Genomic DNA, 23,885 nt, shown 5'->3' with positions numbered 1-23,885 from the left:
AACAGTTTTGTTTATCTTTTGAAAAGATCAGTTTCATTGACTTTTTTCTGTTGCTTTGTCATATCTTTATTTCCACTCTAAACTTTATTTCCTTCTTCTACTAGCTTTAGGCTTTGTTCTCTTTTTCTAGTTTCTTTAGGTATAAGTTAAGTTGCTTATTTGAAATTTCTCTTGTTTCTTGAGATAGGCCTGTGGTGCTATAAACTTCCCTCTTAGAACTGCTTTTTCTGTGTCTCAAAGATTTTGGAATGTGGCATTTTCATTTGTCTTTATGTATATTTTTATTTCTACTTTGATGTCTTCATTGACCTATTGGTTATTTAGTAGCATGTTGTCTCACTTCATGTGTTAATATTTTATTCCAGGTTTTTTCTTATAATTCACTTCTAGTTTTGTATTATTGGTGTTGGAAAAGATGCTTGATACAATTTCAATCTTCTTTAGTTTACTGAGTCTTATTTCATCCTAACATGAACTATGCTAGAGAATGTTGCAAGTATACTTGAAAAGTAATGTATATCCTGGTTTGGGATGGAGTATTCTGTATATTATCTGTTAGGTCCATTGAGTCTAATGTGCCCTATATAGTCACTGTTTATTTGTTGATTTTCCATCCGGATGATCTATTTGCTGATGTAACTGGGATGTTAAAATGCCCTACTATTATTGTATTACTGTCAATTTCTCTCTTTCTGTCTGTTACTATTTGCTTTATGTATTTTAGTTACTCTTATGTTGTGTGCACAGAGATTTACAATTGTATGTCCTCTTATTGGATTGTTCCCTTTATCATTATGTAGTACCCTTCTTTGTCTCTTGCTATAGTTGTTGTTTTAAACTCTCTTGTGTAAGTATTGCTACTTTTGCTTTAAGTAATTTATTTTTACTTCCATTTGTATGATGTGTGTTTTTTTGCATCTCTTCACCTACGATCTATGTATATCTTTAAGTCTGAAGTGAGTTTCTTGTTAGTATAGATGGGTCCTGTTTTTAAATCCATTCAGTCACCCTGTGCCTTTTAGTAGGAACATTTATTCTATTTATATTTAAATTAACTATTAGTAGATATGTACTTATTGCCATTTTATGAACTGTTTTCTAGTTGTTTTTATAGTTCCTCTGTTATTTTCTTGCTCTCTTCTACAGTGGTTTGATGACTTTATTTAGTATTAGGCTTAAATTATTCTATTTTTATTTTTTGTGTATCAATTTCAGAGTTTTGATTTGTGGTTATCATTGGGTTCATATATAATATCTTCTACGTATAAAGTCTCCATTGAGTTGATGGTTGCTTAAGTCTGAACACATTCTAAAAGCATGTTTTTATACCTCCCTCCATGTTTTATGTACCTCTTATTTTACATCTTTTTACCTGGTGTACCCCTTCACTAATTTTTGTTAGATATAATTGATTTTAGTATTTGTGTTTTAACTTCCATACTGGCTTGATAAGTGATTAATCCACTGTCTTTGCTATATGTTTTCTTTTACCTCTAAATTTTTTTCCTGTCAGAAATGTCTTGCTTCTAGTTATGGCCTTTTCTTTCCATTTAGAGAAATCCCTTGAACGATTTAATGGCTTCTTTAGTGGTGAGGAATCTCTTTAACTCTTGTTTCTCTGGGAAGCTATCTCTCCTATTACTCTGAATGATAGTCTTGCTTGGTAGAGTATTTTTGCTTGTAGGTTTTTTTCCTTTTGGCACTTTGAATATCTCATGCCACTCCTTCTGACCTACAGAGTTGCTACTGAAAAGCCATCTGATAGCCTTATGGGATTTTCCTTATATGTGTTTGTTTTATCTTGCTTTTACAATTCCCTTTACCATTCCTTGCTTACTTAGTTATTTGATGTGTTAGTGTGGACCTCCTTTAGTTCCCCTTTTAAGGATTTGGAGTCCCTAGAGCCTGAGAGTCTAGAAGTAATAGAAAATAACTTTCAGAAATCTAGAATGATCTTTTTATATGTCCATGAAGGAACCAGGGCCTAGAGAGGTCAACTGACTTTAACAAATGTAAAAGTTTCCAGAAGGTATCGACAGCTTTTGAATATTCCTGTAATATATCCCAATAAAAAATGAGCTAGAAAAAAATGTCTATTTCATCTGCATGAGGGAAAATAAGAGGTGTTAATGTCTTTGTTAAAGTACATCATATTTGACAGTTTTACAACTTCAGTGTTGGCACAAATGTGAGTGGGGAAACCTTGGTTTTCTATCATGACACTATCAACCTTTTCTTTTCTTTTCTTTTCTTTTCTTTTCTTTTTTTTTACTATCAACCTTTTCTGACATTGATACTGATATTAGTAGTTGAGGGGAAAATTGAGGGGAAAATTTTTTTCCTCCTTTTACCTTTTTTATCTTCTTAAAAGCAGAAGTAAACAATATTGAATTTTTGGTCACAAATTTGGGGATCCCTGGGTGGCTCAGCGGTTTAGCGCCTGCCCTTGGCCCAGGGTGCGATCCTGGAGTCCCGGGATCAAGTCCCACGTCAGGCTCCCGGCATGGAGCCTGCTTCTCCCTGTGCTCCTGTTCTCTGCCAATCTCTCTCTCTCTCTCTCTCTGTGTGTCTATCATAAATAAGTAAATAAATCTTAAAATAAAAAAAATCTTAAAAAAACCACAAATTTTCTATCTCTGTGAAAAGAATTGGACTTTGATTAAGTATATTATACTATTGAAAAAGTTTATGTGTTTGTGCATATGTGCAAATGCACACAAGTTTGTATTTTCATGTTCACTAAAAATAATTTTGGTGACATCAAAATTTCTCTGTTCTTATTTATTATATATGTAGACAGTCCACAAATAGTATCTTAGGGTTATAATGTCTATCACATTAGTAAATATGCAATTTAACAATTTTATTTGTTAAAATTGTACTGTGGTTATGTATGGTACTTCTCTAAGATTTGGCTGACAAGATAATTTTACTGAAAGGAATATATCAGATATTGACCATTTGGATTCACAAAACTGAGACATCTAAAATAAAAGCACTTTATAACTTTATTTTTGGAGAGCAAATAGAAATCTTTCCAATGACTTGACTTTAGGCAGAAGTAGTGCTTTCTAATATCTTCTCTTCTTTGGAAAAATAAAATGTAGAAATAAAACTCACGACATTAAACGGCCACCATATGTAAAGGGAGACATAAATATGTCTGACTTTAGATAAAGCAAAGTTTCTATCTTGCAAGCTCTGGTTTTACTATGTTTCTTTTGAGTATTCCACAAGGGAAGTTGTTTATATACAGTATGCCTAAAATAAATATTTACTCTTCATGAAATGCACCTCTCATGGAAGCACAAACAAGCACTATATCACTGTATCATCCCTCTTGCCCAATTTACAAAATTAAGGACTCCTAAGGGTGTGTAATTATTTTCAGTACAATGTGATGTAACTGTGCCACCTTCATTAGCATTAATGAGCGCAACACAGCTTATTCTTCACTTAGAGCACTGACTTGTGCTTCTGTTATGGGAAATGGCTCTGAAGATAGTAAATTAGACTTTCTGAAAGTTATACAGCAGCTGAGAGTGGGTAGCTCCTTCAGATATCCTCAGGCCCAAATGGTTTCTCTGACCTAAACATTTAAAGAATTGCTCTGAATAGAGTTTTCCTTTACCTTTAAAACTGCTTGGTAAGGGACAGAAAACAATCTCTATTGCTTAATATAAATCACGTAGACAGAGTATTGGAAAGTACGTAGACTGAAATCAGAAATCATGTAGTAGAGTAAGAGATGTTTTAGTTTGCTAAGATGGCAGAGAGGAGTGTCTAAAGGTTGGAGTTCAGAGAATTTCTGTCTCTTCTTTGACAAGTGTATGGAAGTCCTTATCCTATAGGAAAAAACTTCTAATGAACTTGTTTTACTTTCAATGGAAAAGACAAAGCTTACTGGCATGACAAAAGAAAGGAAACTTAAATATAATATCTTTAGTCTTTACAGATTATTTTCAGGCACCTGTTGAGTTTGTGAGTTTTTTTTTCTTGACATCTGATATATTACATTATTTAAAATGATTATTATATTAGACTCTCACCCTGGAAACAGATGAAAATAAAGAGGTCTGAATCCCTAAGCTCATCATCTATGACACAGTATAACAAAGGATTTCCATTTGTAGGAAAATGGAGCAGCATTTCCTGGATCAACATCTGAGTGGCATAGAAGGATTTTCCTCAGGGAGAAAGTGTTTTTCTGTGGATGGGCAGTATTATGAATGATTTCAGATGAAATGGAGCTAGATTTTGTTGTTGTTGTTGTTACAAGAATTAACTAGGTTTCTGTTATTACCCACTCATAGCAATTAGTGAAAATTTGATTCCTCTTTCTGAGCAGCCTCTCTTGTTTGATGGTGATGGTGATTTTAATTTCCCAGTTTATTCTGGGTTTGCATTAAAGTTTGATTATTGTAAGGCTATCATCAAGTCAAATTTCTTCCTGTTGGTAAGAAAGCTCTTTCTTCATCCCACATCTCTTATTTTTTCCTCACTTGTGTTTCTTCTCAAGACACTTCCTCAGGAACACTAAGTGAGAAAGAAACTTTCTGAGTCCTTTCATGTCTGAAATATATTTTGTCTTCACATTTGAATAGTAATTTTGCTTGGAAAAAAATCCAGATTGAAAATAATTTTCTGTGAGTAACTTGAAGATGTTTTCAGTTGTTTCCTAACATTCAGTTTTGTTGATGATAAATATGATGTTTGTCTGATTCTTATTCTTTTTGGTTGTATTATTTTTGTTTCTTGGAAGTCACTGGATTATTTTAATCTATGGGATAATAAAATATTAGGTAAATATGCTTAGGATTGGTCTTTTTTCAGTCATACTATTTGTAATTTTGTAGGGCATTTCAGTAGAAAGGCTCATGTTTTTAACAGCTATAAAAAATCATCAAACTATTTCTTTGAAACACTTTTCCCTTGAACTTCTAGTCACACAATGCTGATTTCTTAGTCCATGTCCATTACCTACTTTACCTACAGATACCAATATTAATAGGTAACATATGTTTATGGCTTAAAATATGTGACAAATAATAAAATGTCAGGTTTAAGTGTAACATATCAATAATTACCTTAAAGGTAAAACAATTAAATATACTAACTTAAAAAAAAGTTTTCCAGTCAGTTTAAAAAAATGTTTCAAATACATGCTACTTAAACTAACTTTGAAATCAAATATAAATATAAAAAGTAGATATACCATGCAACCATGCAATAAACAGCAGAAGTGGCTATATTAATATCCAATAATGTAGACTTAACAGTAAGTAAAATCACCAGAGACAAAGAAAAACATTACATAAAGATAAAAAGATCATATTATCAAGAATGCATAATGATCATAAATAGAATTCCCATCAAACAACAAAGATTTAAAGTATGTGAAACAATAGATAGAGCTAAAAGGAAAAATAGACAATTTACAATCCTATAGCTGAAGACTTTCCATCAGCAGCTGATTGAACCAGTCAGAAAATTAGTAAGTACAGAGATCTGAACAATATAATCAACAAACAGTATCCAATTGAAATATTTAGAATATTCCAGCCAATAACAGCAAGATATTTACCAAGGTGAATCATATTCTGGGCCATAAAACACATCTCAATAAGTTTAAAAGAACTGAAATCATACAGGGTCTGTTCTCAGCTAGTTACAGAATTAAAGTAGAAATCTATGACAGATGGCTGTCAAACTTATAATTATGCAGAAATTAAATGCAACCTCTAAATAGCCCATGGATCAGAGAGGATGATTGGAATTAAATATAAAATAGAACTAAATGAAATTAAAAAGTTAGTATATCAAAATCTGCAGGGTAAATCTAAAGCAGTGTGAAGAGGCAAAATAGCATTAAATTCTTACATTAGAAATGAAAAAAGGACTCAAATCAGTAATCCAAGTTTCTATTTTAAGACACTAGAAAAAGAACAGCAAAAACAAACAAAAGACTTCAAAGCAAGCAGGAGGAAAGAAATATCAAATATAATAACAGAATTCTATGAAATTGAAAATAAGAATATAATGAAGGCAGTGAAACGAAAAGTTGATTCTTCAAAAATAATAAAGTTGATAAAATCATAGCAAGATTGTCGACGATAAAAAGAACACAAATGGCCAGTATTAGGAATAAAATAGGAAATAGCAGCATAGATCCTAGAGCCATTAAAAAGAAATGAGTCACTTTGTACAACTTAATATTTATAAATTTGATAAACCAGGTACTTAAAAATCTGAACTAATAAAACTCAACCAAGCTTAAACAGAGAAATTGAATATGTCTATTACCAGTAAAAAAGTTGAAATTAGGCTCGTCCTGAAATAAACTTCCAAGACCAAATTGTTTCTCTGGGGAGTTTGTTAAATACGTAAAGAAAAATAGTACCAACTTTATATAATAACTTCCAAAAAATAGGAGAGGAAAAATCACTCTCCAACTCATTTCATGAAGGCCAGTGTAACCTTGGTAATATCACCAGATTATAGTCCAAAAAAAGAGAAGAAACTAGAGCACAGTATCTCTCATTAACATAGATACAAAAACTCTTAGGAAAATATTGACAAAGAAAAATCCGATGATGTGCAAAAATAATTATTGTATTATCACCAAGTGGGATTTATGCCAAGTTTGCAAAGCTGATACAACACTTGAAAATCAATGTGATTCACTGTATCAATAATTAAAAGAAGGCAAAAATCATATGATTGTATAATTGACACCCAAAAAGCACCTGAGAAAAATCCAACATCCGTTCATGACAAAACTCTAAGCACGTTAGGACTAGAAGGAAGCTAACTTGATGAAGAGTGTCCACAAAAATACTACAGTTGCCTCTCTCTCTCTCTCTTTCTCTCTCTCGAATGAATAAATAAAATCTTAAAAAATACTACAGTTAACATCACAGTTATTTCTGAAAAATGAAATTGGAAGGGGTAAAAATGAAATGGGCTGTGAGAATTTCATGTGATTTGTTGATTCAGAGGCAATTATGTAAGGCAATAAAATATATAATAAGGAGTTCTAAAGAAACCTGCTTTATTAAAACCCAATGATAGGAGCAATTGACAGCTCTGAATTATTTAGTAGTAAGAAATGAGGTGTCAGTGTGATAACCTTCCCCAGCCAGAGAGTGGTGTGGTTGGAACTGATAAGTATGATGTGACTCAAAAACAAATAGAAATTGATAAAAATCAGCAATATCTACAAAGTGGCTGCATTAACTAAGGTTTTTCCAGATTTTTAAAAAACTAATTAATATATCGACATAATAATATCCACTAGTACCTTTTGACCACCTGGCCATCATCCCATTCCTCTGTTCAGGCATAATCATTTTTTTGTGATTTCTTTCCCACATATTATAAACCTATAAAAGTATATATGCAGAAGGATATGCATTTCCTTACACAAAAGGAGTCATACTAGATAACATTGTTTTTAACACACTTACTGACTGTCATATCTCATTTATCCCCCAATTTCTGCTGATGGATCATATTTTTCTTTTTACTGCATGCTGAGTATTCCAGTGAATTTATTCAAACTGGTAACTCTGTTGAATGTTTTCCCCAACTTTATTGATATATAATTGACATATAATATTGTATAAGTTTAAGGTATGCATGTGATGTTTTTGAGATACACATACATTGGGAAACTATATGATAACTATAGTAAAGTTAGTTATTACCTCGGTAGCCTTAAATAATTGCCCTGTGTGTGTATGGTGAGAACATTTGCAGTCTACTCTCTAGCAACTTTCAAGTATACCACACAATGTTAGCTACGGTCACCATCAGAACATGAGCAACACCTAATTCTGGGAAATGAACAAGGGGTAGTGGAAAGGGAGGTGGGCGGGAAGTTGGGGTGACTGGGTGACAGACACCGAGGGGGGCACTTGACGAGATGAGCACTGGGTGATATGCTATATGTTGGCAAATTGAACTCCAATAAAAAAATAATTAAAAAAAAAAAAACTACAGTCACCATGATGCACATTCATACTCAAAAACATTTATGTTGCTCTCAGATTTTTGTTATTTTGGGACTATTGCTGCAATACATATCCTTGTATATATGTGTCTTTATATTTGAGCACGTCTTTGGAGGTGAAATCTCTCTAGGTGGTAAGAAAGTTGATTAATACTGACTGTCAAAGGAGTTGTAAAAATTTGCTGGCCCCACAAACATTTCCTGAGGATTCCTGTTTCTCTACATCTTTACTAGTGCTAGATGTTATCAAGTCTTTTTAAATGTTTTTTATCTATAGATGAGAATAATATACTCTTGCTTATTTAATTCATATTTCTTAATCATGAGTGATAGTAGGCAATTTTTTACATGTTAATCACTTGGTTGTTGGTGAAACATCTTCTTATACTTTGCCCATTTTCCTGTTGTGAGAATTTCTCTAATTATAGGTTGATTAAATATTAAAGAAAAAGTCTTTTGTTTGACATAAGTAATGAAATGTCTTTCTTTTCAATCCATGGGCTACTTTGAATTTTGTAGTAGTTTTTCCTGGGGAAACATAAAAGTTAAAAAAACAGGGGGGGGGGTTAGTTACTCTTTGTTCCTAGGATTCTATGGCTTTGTATTAGCTTTAGAAAATTTTATCCCTGCAAAATTGTTTTTTAAAATTAACCTGAACATTCTTCTAGCATTTAGTTGTTTTTTTTTTTCTGTCTTTCAATTTTGGTATATCAGGAATTTATTCTGTATAAAGAATGAAGTAGAGCCTAGTCTGACTCTTATGTAATATTGTTTGCCAGTCCTACAACATATATGACAACTCACATTGTTTCCTAATTTAAAATTGTATCTTTATCATATCCATTTTCACATGTATTTCTGGACACACTGTTTCATTCCAGTGATCTGCTTTATTGATTTCTACATTATACAAATGTGGGAGGCTTATATAATGCCTGACATATTGTAGAAATAATCTCTTCATTAATTTCCTCTTTTCAGATATTTTTCTTGATTATTCCCACAGTTACTCTTTGGGATAATTATGATAATTTTAACAGATTATACAAATTAGCCTATTTTTAATTTTATTGAAAGTAAATTAATGTAAGATCAATTTAGAAAAAAGCTAACATCTATACATTAATACATTTATTCCTAAAGTTTTAAAAACTTTTCTGTTGATATTAAAATGAAAAGTATTTCATCATATTTTCTATAAATTTATGGATTGTATTTAGGAAATCTGAATATACTATGCATATCACTACTATATCATCGAAAAATATTAGGAACACAACATAAAATTACTTCAAATTTATTGTTTCTAGAAATGTATTCATTAAACAAAATACCATCAGATGTACAAATGTTTTGGGAACCAAAATAAATGTTTTATGAAAGTCACTCAAAAATTCTGGGATTCTCTGATTAGTAGTTTTTCCAATGAAGTGCTTCACTATACTTGATTTTTGTTTATTTATTTTTCATACTGAAAAGTGTACTCCTTAATCCCCATCACCTGTTTCACCCATCCACCCACCCAGCTCCCCTTTTGATCATCAGTTTGCTCTGTGTAGTTAAGATTCTGTTTCTTGGTTTGTCTCTCTCTTTTTTTCTCCTTTGCTCATTTGTTTTGTTGCTTAAATTCCACACATGAGTGAATTCATATGATATTTGTCTTTCTCTGACTTATTTTGTTTAGCACTGTACTCTCTAGCTCTTTCCATGTTGTTGCAAATGGCAAGATTTCTTTTTTATGGCTGAATAATATTCCATTGAGTATGTGTCTCTGTGTGTGGGTGTGTGTACCACATAATTATCCATTCATCTGTCAATCTGCCAATGGACACTTGGGCTGTATCCATAATTTGGTTATTATAAGTAATGCTGCAGTAAACACAGGGATACATATATATGTTTTCAAGTTAGTGTTTTTTTGTTCTTTGGGTAAATAACTGATAGTGGAATTACTGGTTAATAGGGTAATTCTATTTTTAATTTTTCAAGGAAGCTCTGTACTGTTTTCCACAGAGGCTGCACCAGTTTGGATTCCCATGAGCAGAGTAAGAGGGTTCCTTTTTCTCCACATCCTCACCAACACTTGTTTTTCTCTTGTGTTTCTGATTTTTGCCATTGTGACAGGTGTGAGGTGATACCTCTCTATATTTTGATTTGCATTTCCCTGATGGTGAATGATGTTAAACGTCTTCTTATGTTTGTCCATCTGTATGTCTTCTTTGGAGAAGTGTCTGTTCATGTCCTCTGTCCATCTTTTAATTAGATCATTTCTGGGGTTTTTTTGGTGTTAACTCGTATCAATTCTTTTTATACTTTATATACTAACCCTTTACAAGGTATATCATTTGCAAATATCTTTTCCCATTCTGTAGGTTGCCTTTAGTTTTGTTGATTATTTCCTTTACTATGAAGTTTCCAATTTTGATGACGTCCCAATAGTCTGTTTTTGCTTTTATTTCCCCTGCTTGAGGATACCTATCTAGAAAAGTGTTGCCATGGTCAATATCAGAAATTACATTGCCTGTGCACTCTACTAGGATTTTTATGGTTTTGGGTGTCACAGACACGTCTTGAAACCATTTTGAGTTTTCTTTTGTAGGTGGTTCAAGAAAATGGTCAACTTTTATTCTCTTACATAGCTGTCCAGTTTTCCCAACACCATTTGATGAAGAGATGTCTTTTTATCATTGAATATTCTTTCTTCCTTAGTCAAAGATTAATTGACCATATAACTGTGGGTTTTTTTTTAACTGTGGTTTTATTTCTGGGTTTTCTATTCTGTTTTATTGATCTATGTATCTGTTTTTTTATAGTACCATAGTGTTTTAATTACTACCACTTTGTAATATAACTTGAAATCTGGAATCATGATACCTCCAGTTTTGTTTTTCAAGATTGCTTTGGCTATTCAAGGTCTTTTGTGGTTCCATAGAAATTTTAGGATTGTTTGATCTCGTTCTATGAAAAAAAGCTGTTGAAATTTTAATGGGGATTGCAATAAATCTGTAGATTGCTTTGGGTATAGACATTATAATGATATTTGTTCTTCTAAATCATGAGCATGGCATGTCTTTCCATTTCTTCATGTTATCTTGAATTTCTTTCTTTAGTATTTCACATATATATAAAGATTTTATTTATTTATTCATGAGAGATACAGAGAGCGAGAGAAGTAGAGACACAGGCAGAGGGAGAAGCAGGCTCCATGCAGGGAGCCCAATGTGGGACTTGATCCTGGGACTCCAGGATCATGCCCTGGGCTAAACCACTGAGCCACCCAGGGATCCCCTAGTATTTCATATATTTTAAAGTATAGGTCTTTAACCTCTTTGGTTAAGTTTATATAATTCATTTTATCTTCCAAAATTATAATTTTTGGTTGAATAATATACAACTCTTTACTTAATTGATACAGAAATGGCCTAAATTGTTATAATGCTTCTCAAAGTAATAGTTTTTCTGTATTTTGAAAATATTTCATTCTGTTTTTTAAAATATTTTACTTATTTAGTCATGAGAGACACACAGAGAGAGGCAGAGACATAGGCAGAGGGAGAAGCAGGCTCCTCTCAGGGAGCCTGATGGAGGACTTGATCCCCAGACCCCGGGATTATGAGCTGAGCCGAAGGCAGATGTTCAATTATTGAGCCACCCAGGCATCCCCAATGTAATAGTTTTAATAGCTATTATATTTTGAAGGCTTAGAAGATATAGATGATACCTTGCCTTAGTAATTTAAAAACTAGCATTTATTATTTTAGTTCTTGTGAGATAGATTTTGTCATTTTCCTTTTTTTTTACAAGAGTAAACCTTGTTAATATAGATAAAGTAACTTGCTAAAAATTACTCAACTGATATTTGACAAAGTTGATGATTGAAGGTAGGTCTATTTGAGATGAAAGTCAACACAGAAAGTGTTAGAGATATCATCTCCCTTACGAAATTCATTGAGAGTAAGCAACTTGAAGTATGGAGATAAATACAAAGAAATGGCTCCCTGGCAGTGAAGAGTAGCCCATATAAGAAGCGAAATCCCAAACTAGGTACAAGAAGCTGCCAAGTAAAATGATAAGCAATGCCAATGCATGAACTGTATTCTGTCTCCATAGAACACATCTTCCTTGGGTACCTGTCATAAACAGAGGCCACAGTGAGAGATAGAACTCAGCACCTTCTCCTGAAGGATGCTCTGCAATAGTTGGAGTTGTACCTGGATATTAGGTACTTGGAGGAGGGCAAATATCCCCTACCTGGTGAAGATCAGATGGAAAATTGAGGTTAAAATTCTCTAACCTCAGTGTAACCTACTGCCTAGCAACAATTTTTGATTCACTTTCTTTATATAACCTATTTCCCTGACAGATACATTTTTTTTTTAATTTACTGATTGTATTTTCTATTGATCTCTGGAGACACTGTGTCTCTAAGACTCTCGCTTGAGTTCATTCATTCATTTTAAAGATCTTGTAAAAGATGGCTTGGTTTCCCCATTTCACTAAAGAATGTTTCACTGCACTTTTTGCCAGTTTTTATCAGACCTACAGTACTATTTCTTATTTTCTCTGAGAGATTAAAAAAAATAGATCCTTTTATGAAGAACCTAAGGTAATTGGTATGTTGAGCCCTTCTTTATCCAGGAAGTACAGGTCCTATTTATTGATTGGTTCCACAATTATTTTTTTTTCCTTAGGAATAAAAAGGTGAATTTGGCATTTGAATGCCCTGAAGAATGATTTATACATTCTAACATGAACCAGAAAAAATACAAGTAGACTAATGCAATTACTGATTGAAGCTTTGCTATCATACTTTAATTGATACCCAAAAAATGGAGAAAAAAAGGAAAAAAAGAATTATTTCTTCAATTTCTGGACATCTCTGTATGAGAGGAGAAGAACCATGTAAAATGGAAAACAAATAGCTGGTTGAAAATGATTAGTGTGTTCTCTTTCAGATTTATCTCCACACTTTAAAATACCATGTTTTTCAAAGGTTGAGAATCTGAGGCAGTTTTAATATATGCAGGCTATTTTTTAAGATGAGACTTCTAAAAAATATTACTTCTTAGTTGTATTTTTTGGTGTTGAACCTTTATTTAGAGAATAGTTACAATGAACCAATTGCACGTACTTTGTAGAGTCTCCACGGCTGTTGTAGGAATCCATTCTAGAGGAGTAATTCAAGTGGACCATCAAGAAGCTATAGGTGAATATCAGGCTATCCATTTTCTAAACTTTTTCCTATTCACTTCAAGTCATCTGAGGACAGGCGTTTTGAATATCTCTTGAATCTGAGAACACAGTATTGAGATTAGAGTGCATTAAACATAATGTTATGTCAAGACAGTAGTTTTAAAAGCTAATTTTGATGAGAGAGGAATCGGGTAGAAGGGAAGGAGGTATGGGAAGGGAAGAGGTAGGGAGTTTGAGGTTTTTAAGACCGGCTGGCAATCACTGAACTTCCATAGAAATCAATGGAAAGACAGAAGAGGAAAAAAGGTCGAAATGGGGATTCAGTCTCTTTTTTCCCACCATCAAAATCCTTCAGTCATATATTATCCCCAAACAAATCCATATGTCTTCTTAAAGATGATCTGAGGGGGTGTGCAGACAATTTGTGAAAATAAGCATCTTAGTTAAAAGAATTGAACAATCACCCTAAAGGACTGTATTGATGACTGTTGGACTGAGTTTATTAAATGATACTAAGATTTAAGGTTTTTTCCTCTTTACTGAATTCCCGCAAGCAGCTGTGGGTTTATGAGCTCGGAATTAGAAACCATTTTTAAAGCTATCTTTTCTTTGTACATCTCAATATAGTGGGTGTCTTTTGCAAAGATGACTCTGCATCAACAGTTGGTTAGTGGTTTTGTTTTCTGTTATTAGAGTATGACGTACCAGATGCTGTAAGTGAGTCTTTTTAAAAAGTACTTCCTAGTAATATGATATTCAATGTATAGAGTCTGAATGATAATTCAGTTAAAGGAATTCCTTCCAAATCATTTGCATATGTGCCATTTGAAGCTAATGTGCAAGTATGTTGACTGTCTGCGAGGCATGGTCAGTCAGCCTTCGATATAGTGTCTTGATTGAGTTAGCATGTGATGGCAATGCCAGTCCCAGTAAAGCACAAATTACAATCCTATTCTTGAAGTTACTTTGAGGACTAGAAGACATACAAAGAAGAGTTATATGAAGTTACTATCTTATTTTCATTTATAAAAGTAAGATGAAAGTTACATGACAAACATCTTGAAATTTTGTTAACTGGATCCAGTTAAAATAGGTTTTCAGAGTGTCACATGGTTAAGTTACATTAAAAAATATTGAAGCAAACAAGTCAGGTTGTGATACTATTGAATTTATATTTTTATTCAAGTGCACATGACTATATCTTAAAATAGGACTGTATTTAATTAATTAATTAATTAATTATTAATAATTAATTGTGGGAGGGGGTGATTCAGGCTCATGGAGTCCATAGTATCTTGGGTCAGATTATCCATTATGTATGGTGTTGGTAGCCAAGTAGTGGGGTGTACTAAGTAGTGATATATGTTAGTCTAAGCTGGGAAAATTGGTGTTCCAAACTGTTTTTAGAACCCAGAAACAAGGTATATGGTAGCAGGAGAATTATAGCAAGTAGTAGGACTCTAAATTCCAGATGGGGATTCAGAAACATTAATCTAGGAGGTGAGCATAAATCCATAGTCTTGGAAAAAATCAGATAGGAGCCAAATTAACAAGGCACAGAAAAGTCAAGAGAATTTGTATTCTTTAGCACATAAAGTGGAACCCAGTAATTATAAATGAGAAACAAAATGACTTGAAATTTTAGCCCTGGTATTACGAGTAAATATCTCCAAACAAAGGTCAGTTTCAGCCCAAAATATCAGATTGAATTGTGTTTTCAGTGGAAACTTAAGTGGAAAGATACACTTTAGGGAAGAAGAATGTTTTCATGTGTTTCAACATCTTGGTGCCCAACTAATTGACTGACTCCATATCACGGTATAGTTCTCATTTCTTTATCACAGTTTCTTTGGAAACTCTCTCATGTTGATTACATATAGTATCCTACCATTTTTAAAATTAATTTTAAATACTATGTTGTTGATAACCTGTATTCAATCCTCGAGATCTCTACACACATAACATCTTCTGCTATACATTTAGATCTTCTTCCTCTGATAAGTTGCATTTAATACGTGTCTTTAAAGTCTAATTTGTGTAGGGGCCTAGAAAAAAAAAGTGTATGTAAATTTGCCACATTATCCACCTCCATTGGGCATTATTGTTCCAATAACTTTTTAAAAATTATAATAGGTAAGATTACACTTCAGTTTTGTAACTTTCATAGCTGTGATAAGTAAAAATGAATTTCCATTGTATGTATATATTGGTTGGGTGTACTCTTAAACTCTGTTCCAGTCATTTGTCCATTTAAGTCCAAAACAAAATCCATTTTTGTTTTGTACATCAGCTTATTATTTTATTGAAGTAAAAATAAATTCCTGTTTATTCATCCCTTGGATTTGTCTCTGGTTGATTAAATACTTAATAAAAGATTATGGAGTTTGCTTAAAATTAATAAAACTTGGAAATGTACTTGAATTCTATTTCACAGCATTCTGAACTTAACAGCTGCATTTCACCAGTTCATCTGAAGGTAAACAAATTGACAGACTTACACACTCTTTAATTCTGATCTTTAGCCACTTATACACAAGAAAGCAAGTTCTTTCACTTTCAGAATAAAAAAATAATAAAAGTCTAGAAATTGTGTAGAAATGATTTTTTTTGCTATGAATACTCTCATAAAACATAGATCACTTCTGATTAATGAGATCATACTAAATAAGAAAATAATATGATGACATGTATCGATATCATTATAAAAATAATATAGATTGTATAAGTAATATGATACCAACTACAAAAAGTCTAAAAGGAAATCTTTAGATATTGCACATTGTCTCTAAATAATGGAATTACCTGTGATTTTTGAATAGTTGGCTTGACATTTTTATATTTCCCAAAACTTTGACGATGACTTCTTACTATGTTGGTATATATAGAATCGATATTCATGGCAAATAGCTATTCACAAAATCAGAAATTCATGCCTTCATTGTTTAATTATTTTTTATAAAAACTGCTCTGATCTCTCCCAATTATTTTTTGGCTATGAAAATCTAAATGTATCTACCCTGAGAACACAAACTCCTTTAAAACTACCAAGATAAAAGATTTTTCTCTATTTATTCTGTAACTGTTTATGAGGATAGTCCTGGAATATATTTATTTACATTCATTTGTCAGTATTTGCAGTGGCTGTCAGGAAGTGGCTGATAATATTGGGGACTGTAAACAGGGAATAGTTGCTTAGAGTTCTATTTTCCTTAAATATATGCACTATTTTTCTTAAGTGTATAGGTTATTTGTGTGAAATTATTAAAATGGAAAATGGGGCAAAAGTAATGCTCCTCAGCGAAACTATTCTTTGTAATCTTACTCTTGAGCATTAATAAATGTACATTTAAGCACAAAAATGGGAGTGTCTCTTAGTAGCTATTCAACACTACCTTATCTTCACTTTAATATCTTCTACAGATTTATGTAGCCTGAATGAGTTCTAGCATAGAATTTTCATTATGGATTTCATAATTCAACAAAAAGTCACCTATGAGATAAGTAACTTGTAGAGAGCTTTTTTAAATGTAGATTTGAAATGAGTGTAATTAAAGTTTTTGGTAATCATTATCTGGATATTTGAAATTCTTCTAATGTCACAGAGTAGGAATATTTTAAGTTTTGTGTGAGTGTGTCCACACTTAAATTTTTCAAGGATTCCTATGTCTATGGAATTTCAGAGTTGAGAGAGTCTGGAATAGTGAAATGCTCTGCTAAACATACTACACTATCTTCTTTTAGATATTAATTTGTAGTGACAATTGTGTATTAGTTATCCACCCAACACAGATGAGAACCTAGTAATAGCTACTGTCTACATGATTCCTTCTTGCTCAAGTTTTTTCCCTTCCTATTTACTGATCTTAACCTTCTAAAATGAACATTTTACTCAAATCTTCCATTAAGTAAGCATTTTTCTTGTTTTTAAATTATATACACTTGTAAAAATATGAAGCTAGTGGATCACAGGAGAATGTGACAGTTATAAATTTAAAAATAGTATAAAAACTATGCACATATATAAACAAATCTCCAGAAAATGTAGATCATATTTCTTTTGCATGGGAATTGCACTGAAATTCAATTTAGATGTTACAAAACAATTTTAACATTAAGGATTATGAAACCTACCTCATTTCACCACTTCTGCTATGGCAAGGCTATAGAACTAATTATGGAATTCATAGGATAGAAAGAGTAAGAATAAGAAAAAGTAAGACATAAATTTCTTTAACAGTTTTCTTTTCGTACTCCTGCTTTCAGAAAATTGTATTATTTTACTTTATTTTTGACAGCTGAAATGTAAATTTCCAAAGATTGTTAATTATTTACCTAAAACATTAACAATATTAAGGCAGCAAATGATTAAAAAAAAAGTTTGTTGAGAATGGTGACATAGGTGCTAATTTTATTTTTTATACTGCTTTATCTTCTTTGTCAAGGTCTTTAGTATTTTCCAAGTCTCAGATCCATATATCTCTATGCTTTTATTCAAAATGCTAGTTCATCTGCTCATATTTGCAATGATTGATGAAATCTGTAGTTATAGCTCTGGTATTATTTCTCATTTCACCTACAACTCAAATTCCTCAACTGTATGGATGTCTCTCTTAGGCATTGGTATCTAGAAAAGGAAAATTAATATTTTTTTAAACTAAACGCATCAACTCTTCTTCCAGACAGCTACCTCTTCTTAATTTCCTTTCCATACTAGTATCTTATTAACCTCTTCCAATTTCCCCATAATCAGCACTATTCTATGTATGTTCTTCTCTTTGGCCAGTATTCGTTCTTTTTGGTATGGTGTTTTCTGGGCAGTGTAGTCTCCCTTTTAAGAGAACATGAGAATTTCTTTTGGATAAGTTATGCTGCAGTATAGCTAGCTACCATACGGAAGAATTGCTCACATGTTTTTCTTCGACAGGTATCTTACTGCCAAGTGTGTACCAGATACTTGGCTAGTTTTAGGTCATAATAAAGGACATAAGATAAATCCGGGTTCTGTCCCTAGTAGAGAAGACATAAGCACATCAATACATAATTATAGTCTTGTAAAAGAGCTCTGAAGATGTGTAGGGTGCTAGAAGGACATAAAACATAGGAGTAAAAATTAGATTTGGAAGTCAGTAAATAATGCTGTTTCCAATTTCTGTGGCTCTACCATATCTCTACATTCTCTGGACTTCTTGTTGCTTTTCTGATACTGCTCTTTTTCTCATATTTCCCCCAAATCCTGGAAATAAATAAAGGTAGGTTTAATGGTCTCTTAATAAAAAGCTCACTTCTTCAGAAATCTGTTTGACTAGAGGGTCTTGTCAGCATGATTGCATGTTAGGAGCTGAGTATGCATTGAGGCAAAATCAGGGTGTATATACCTCTTTGACTCATATCCATCCCAGGATTATTTCCACCTGTCACTGTTGAAGCAGTTTCTCCAGGCCACTAAATAATAGTGTACAACACTTTATTCACTTCCTGATAATGGATTTCTTTCTTGTTTCCTGAGGCTGGGCTCAGAATAGAATCTTGGATTTCATGGTGTATGTGTCTGTGTGCGCACGGGTACTAGATGGTTCATGTAGGTACAATGAAGACGTAGTGAGTGTCAAGAGCAGATGAACTTGAATTTATAAAATAGTTTCTTATCGGTAAGAAGATTGAGATACCTTGATAGCTAAAAGGATCTTTTGTGTGTAAAAAAGTTGCTAATTGCCTTAGGCTAATTCAGACACTAACAAAATGACAATTTGATATTTCAGAAGTAATATTGAATCAAAGGTAGAATTAAAATATGAATGAGGTGTCAGTGGAACAGCATTTTTCTTTCAAGTTTATATGGCTTTCTTTATGACATGGGGGGCTTTTTTTTTCATTCATAAACTAGATATAATAGATTCTGTAACTACATCCTAGAGTTGGTGGCAGGTTTTTAAAAAATGTTGAATGTGAAGTAGCTTTAAAGTTAGAAACAACTAGAAAAGCCAAAATTAAAACTATGATGATAACTATACATTGGGCTATAAAGACAAGTACCCATACATTTAAATAGATCAAAATCATATAAAGCACATATTCTAAGCACAGAGGAATTAAACTAAAAATTGCTGGCAATAAATCATGATTAAAATTAATAATGTCTAAAATTAAGTAATTATAAAGAATCTATTGGCTATGGTTGAAATGATAAGAGAGATAATTAAAGCAGTGCCTAGTGGGAAACCAACAACCCCAAATGCCTATGTTAGGAAAGAAGATAGGAAATCAATGACCTAAGGCTCCAACTTAGAAAGCTATAAATGCAAAGCAAAGCAAATCTAAAGTCAGTAGAAAAAAAGAAGTGCAGAAATCATCAGCAACAACAAAAACTTTGCCAAGCAATAAAGAAAATAAACAGAGGCAAAAAAAAAAAATGAATCAGATTGATTCATGTGTAGCTAGATTGATTATGAAAATAAGAGAAAAGAGAAACTACGAATACCAGGCATACAAAAGGATTTATTTACACAGATTCTACAGAGATTAAAAGGACGATATGAGATTGCATTTAAAACTTTATAACAACAAACTTGACAACTTAGATAAAATGGAAGAATTTATTGAAAAATACAACTTGCAAAATTAATACAAGCTGCTAAAAAAAAAAACTGCTACAAGCCGAATAGTTATAGTTCAATGAAAGAAATGGAATTTGTTATCAACTCCTCCTCCAAAACACATTTGAGTAAGAAATAATATCAATCTTGCAAAAAATTAAAAAAAAAGGCTAGATCACTACCTTCCTTGAGTCCAGCACAAACTGACATAATCACTACAAAAACAATTAAGACCAAATTCCTCATGAATATAAACAAAATATTCCTTAACTAATTGTTAGTATTTGAAGTCCAAAAACATCTGACCAAGTAGGGTTTATCCTAAGAAAACAGGAGTGGTTTAATCTTTTAAAATTAATCAAGGCAATTTACCATATTAATAGATTAAAGTAGAAAAAAAACTGCATGATCATGTCAATAGATGTAAAAAATTATTCAAAAACAATAAATAGGCATTCATTATTAAAACTCTCAGCAAATTAATAATAGGATTTTTTCCCGAAAAATAGAGCCCCTTTCAGTTTGCAGTCCAGCTTATAAGGAACATGAAAATTGTTACTGAATTCTAACAGCAGGTAAAAAGCCGAACAAACTGAAAATGAGCAGTGCTTCTTAGGTCTGTCAGAGATCTTAGGGCACCAGGCAAATTTCTGTATCCAAAATTGGAAAGACAGACAAGTAGATACAAGAATCATAATCTAGAGGAGCTTAAACCCATGAATAGAAATCTGCCTGGAGACCAGGACTAAGGCAGGAAAACCTAAACTGTAGTGACTAATTGCTGAAGGCTCAGTATATGCAAGTCTGAGAGTTAAAACCTCCATGGGTGCCCCATGATACAGGGACCACCACATGCTTGTAAGCTTCACTTCCTGAGCCCTATCAGGTTTTCACAGTGAAGACATAATAGTAGTAGTAGTAGTAGTAGTAGTAATAGAATAATAGAATAATTCTCTTGTGCTCTGGCATGGGGAAGGAAATACTATTTGGAAATACTTGAAATATTCTGTCCTTCTAAACAAGGTCTGCCTTTAAAAGAAACATATGCACTGGATCCCAGAGCCTAACCAACCTGGGGGTTACTGATAAATCAGTCAATTCTTCAAGAAGATAGAACAATTGTTAATACAAATGCACCTAACAACAGAGAGTCAAAACATAGAAGGTAAAAATTGATAGAATGGTAAGATGGGATGGATGAATCTATTATTGTAGTTGGAAACCTCAACACCACTCCGAAAGTAATGGACAGATCCAGCAGGCAGGATATCAGTAGGTATACAGTTGAACTCAACAACACCATCGAGTAATGATTATACATGATGCATAAAGAATACTTCACTCAAAAATTGTAGACACCACAGTGGGAGAACCATTTGTCTCCCTTGTCTGAGGTGTTCTTTTTCCTTTGGTTGGGACCTGAATAATACTAAGTGGCCATTGATCTGATTTTTCCACGGTAGTCTTCCCACTGTAGCCTTCCCATCATTTTGTCCCCTTTTGTCCTTAAATCCAGATTTTTCACAAAGCTTCTAGATCCGCTCAATGCTAGATGCCTCTGTTAACAGTGACTTTACCAAGTGGGTACTTTTTTTTATATAGTTTTCACATCAAGCTGTTTTCTCAGGAGGATTAACAGCAAAAAAAATCACTTGTTTTGTTGACAAATGATTTTAATATACTTGACATAGCTGGTTGATAACTCACTGAACCAGAGTCTATCTTTATATACAATATTTCAGTTGCTTTTCTGGGCTGCAATACAAATTGCCTAGAAGGTACAATTAAGAGGCACTCGATGTGATGGGAAATTTGTTTCACGTTAAGCCAATTTGTCCTTTGCTTTATTTTAATTTTGCAGTCCTGTTAAAAGTTAAGTTTGTTTTCAGATTCTATTATAGGGGAAGTAGGAAGAAACTTGGTGAAGTCATTTGCCTTTTCTCACAGATGGAAATGATAAACTTTTTCTGTGTGTCGACCTTAAGGAAGTTGCACCTAGCTTAGCAATTTTGAGGGCAGTTAACAACCTGTTGACCCATAATATGACTAATAGCTCTGACTGGGTCAATTAGATTTTCCTAAGAGCCATATAGAAACCATTTTGCAACTCCATTTTACCTTCAGGATGGAGTGAAATGTATTGCTTATTTAATAAGTACTCCAGGCAAGCAAGAGTGATTAATAGAATAAGATTATGGAGGCATTTTTAAAAGGCAGCAAAATGATCCTTATATTGATGTGTTCTTTTGTAGTATTGAACCGTGCAGAAAAAGCATTTTTCAAATAGGACATGAGGAAATACTGAATATTTATGGCTTCCTATTCTAGTGTGTGTCCAACAAACAACTAAGTGTTAAATGATAATGCAGGAGCCAGGACAGTCCAGTGAGAGTGATGCTACCCTGTGAGTTCAGCCAAAGTCCATCTGGTCTATTCTCACTACTGTAATAATTTGTTTCCTCAGCTTTTCTAAACGATCCAACTGAGCATCTCATAGTCCTTCCAAGGCATTGAGTTTCTCTTATATTACCATTTTTAGTGACAAATATATAAATTAGTCTTTACCACCATCTATACCCAATTTAGGTTGAATCATCCCAAGTCAAAGGGTCAAGAGTTTAAAATTTTTCACCATGTTTCATGGCCTCCAGTCTTTTAAACTCACTCTCTAGATACATTTTGACACATTCTTAGTCTATAAATTCGGTTCGGTGATGATTGATATGGAGCCATTGTTACATGGAGAGAGTTTCCCAAGGGTGTGCATCAAGGTTGCTGTGAATTCCTTGAAATTGTACATGGAACATACATATTATACATGCAAAAGAGATCATGATTTCCATAAGGCTCTTAGAGGGTATAAAGAATCTAAATATGTTCAAGAACTCTATGTTCAACTGATTTTATTTTTTTAACTCATGTTTTAGAGATCATCCTATTAATAGACTTCTATACATAATTAACTTATTTGCTACCTTAAATCATATTAGAAATAGACAAAAGTATGGTAATAGCTGCATTTTGATTTATTGTTATTCATTATATAGGCATAAGTGACATAGAAATTTAATTAAATTATTATTCTAGGAGAGCAATCTGCTTGATGGTGAAGCTACAATCTCTAGTCATGTTAGTAGTCAGTGTCTCAAATTAGCAATAAAATCAATTACTGAATCCTATAGATTTTTCTCTAATAAATCCCTGTAAGCTGTCCAGTCTTTGATTTCTTGCCTATCATTGTTCTAACTTGGGTACTATTATGTTACACCAGTTTCCCAAACAATTTTTTTAATTTTTTTTACTCATACTGTAGTTAAAGTGATACTTTTAAATGCCAGCTTACTGCTTAAAACTTTTAATATTTTCTCATTGCTTTTAGTATGCATTCTAGATTTTTAAGCATTGCCTATTTTGCTTTGCAAAATTTAACCTCTTTTTTTATTCTTCAGATTTCTATTCTGTGACATATTTACCCTTCAATTTTTCTATTCTAACAGTCTTGACTCTGTTATGATGCCTCAAAACAGCCAAAACCCCAGATAGCTTCCCAGTTGTCTTAAATGCTTCTCTTCACTCTAGAACAGTGGTTCTCAAAGTATGGTCCTCAGATAAGCAGCAGCATATTCTGGGAACTTGCTAAAATATAAAATCTAGCTTATTTCTAAGACCTACTGAATCAGTGACCTGTTTGTTTCACAAGCCCGCTCAGTGATTTTGATGTGTGCTCCGGTTGTAGAGCACATTATGCAGTTAAAAGAACATTTTTCTACCCTCTTTTGCACTGGTAAACCCTACACAGCTCAAATCTTACTTCTTTGAAGAAATTTCTATTACTTTCCAAGTATTTCAGCGAGTCCTCTACTTTCTACAGAGTTAATACTATCCATATGTCATTACGCCTGTAGATTTCTATACCCATGGAAAAATTCTAATTCAGTGTTTTGGATGGAGGATAGAAATGGTAATACTGAAACGCACATGTAACATTCCTGAGTGAGCCTGTTGAAAATATTTATAATTACTGATCTAAATGGTTTTCTCAAGAAGATTAACTTTGAAGGGGATCAGACAAAGGAGGATCTCAAGTT

General features: G+C 32.8%; 1 long non-coding RNA gene across 1 annotated transcript in view; it reads right to left on the bottom strand.

The window, feature by feature from the left end:
- Nucleotides 1–13,139: 13,139 nt before the first annotated feature.
- Nucleotides 13,140–23,885, bottom strand: part of LOC144313437 (uncharacterized) — a 29,859-nt gene continuing 19,113 nt past the window's right edge. The window contains exon 3 of the long non-coding RNA XR_013379085.1: nucleotides 13,140–13,302. This is a non-coding gene — a long non-coding RNA (uncharacterized LOC144313437). The remainder of the gene's footprint in view (nucleotides 13,303–23,885) is intronic.

Source organism: Canis aureus, chromosome 5 (assembly GCF_053574225.1).
Source record: "Canis aureus isolate CA01 chromosome 5, VMU_Caureus_v.1.0, whole genome shotgun sequence".
NCBI classification, from domain to species: domain Eukaryota; kingdom Metazoa; phylum Chordata; class Mammalia; order Carnivora; family Canidae; genus Canis; species Canis aureus.
This window is presented reverse-complemented; position numbering and strand designations above follow the sequence as displayed.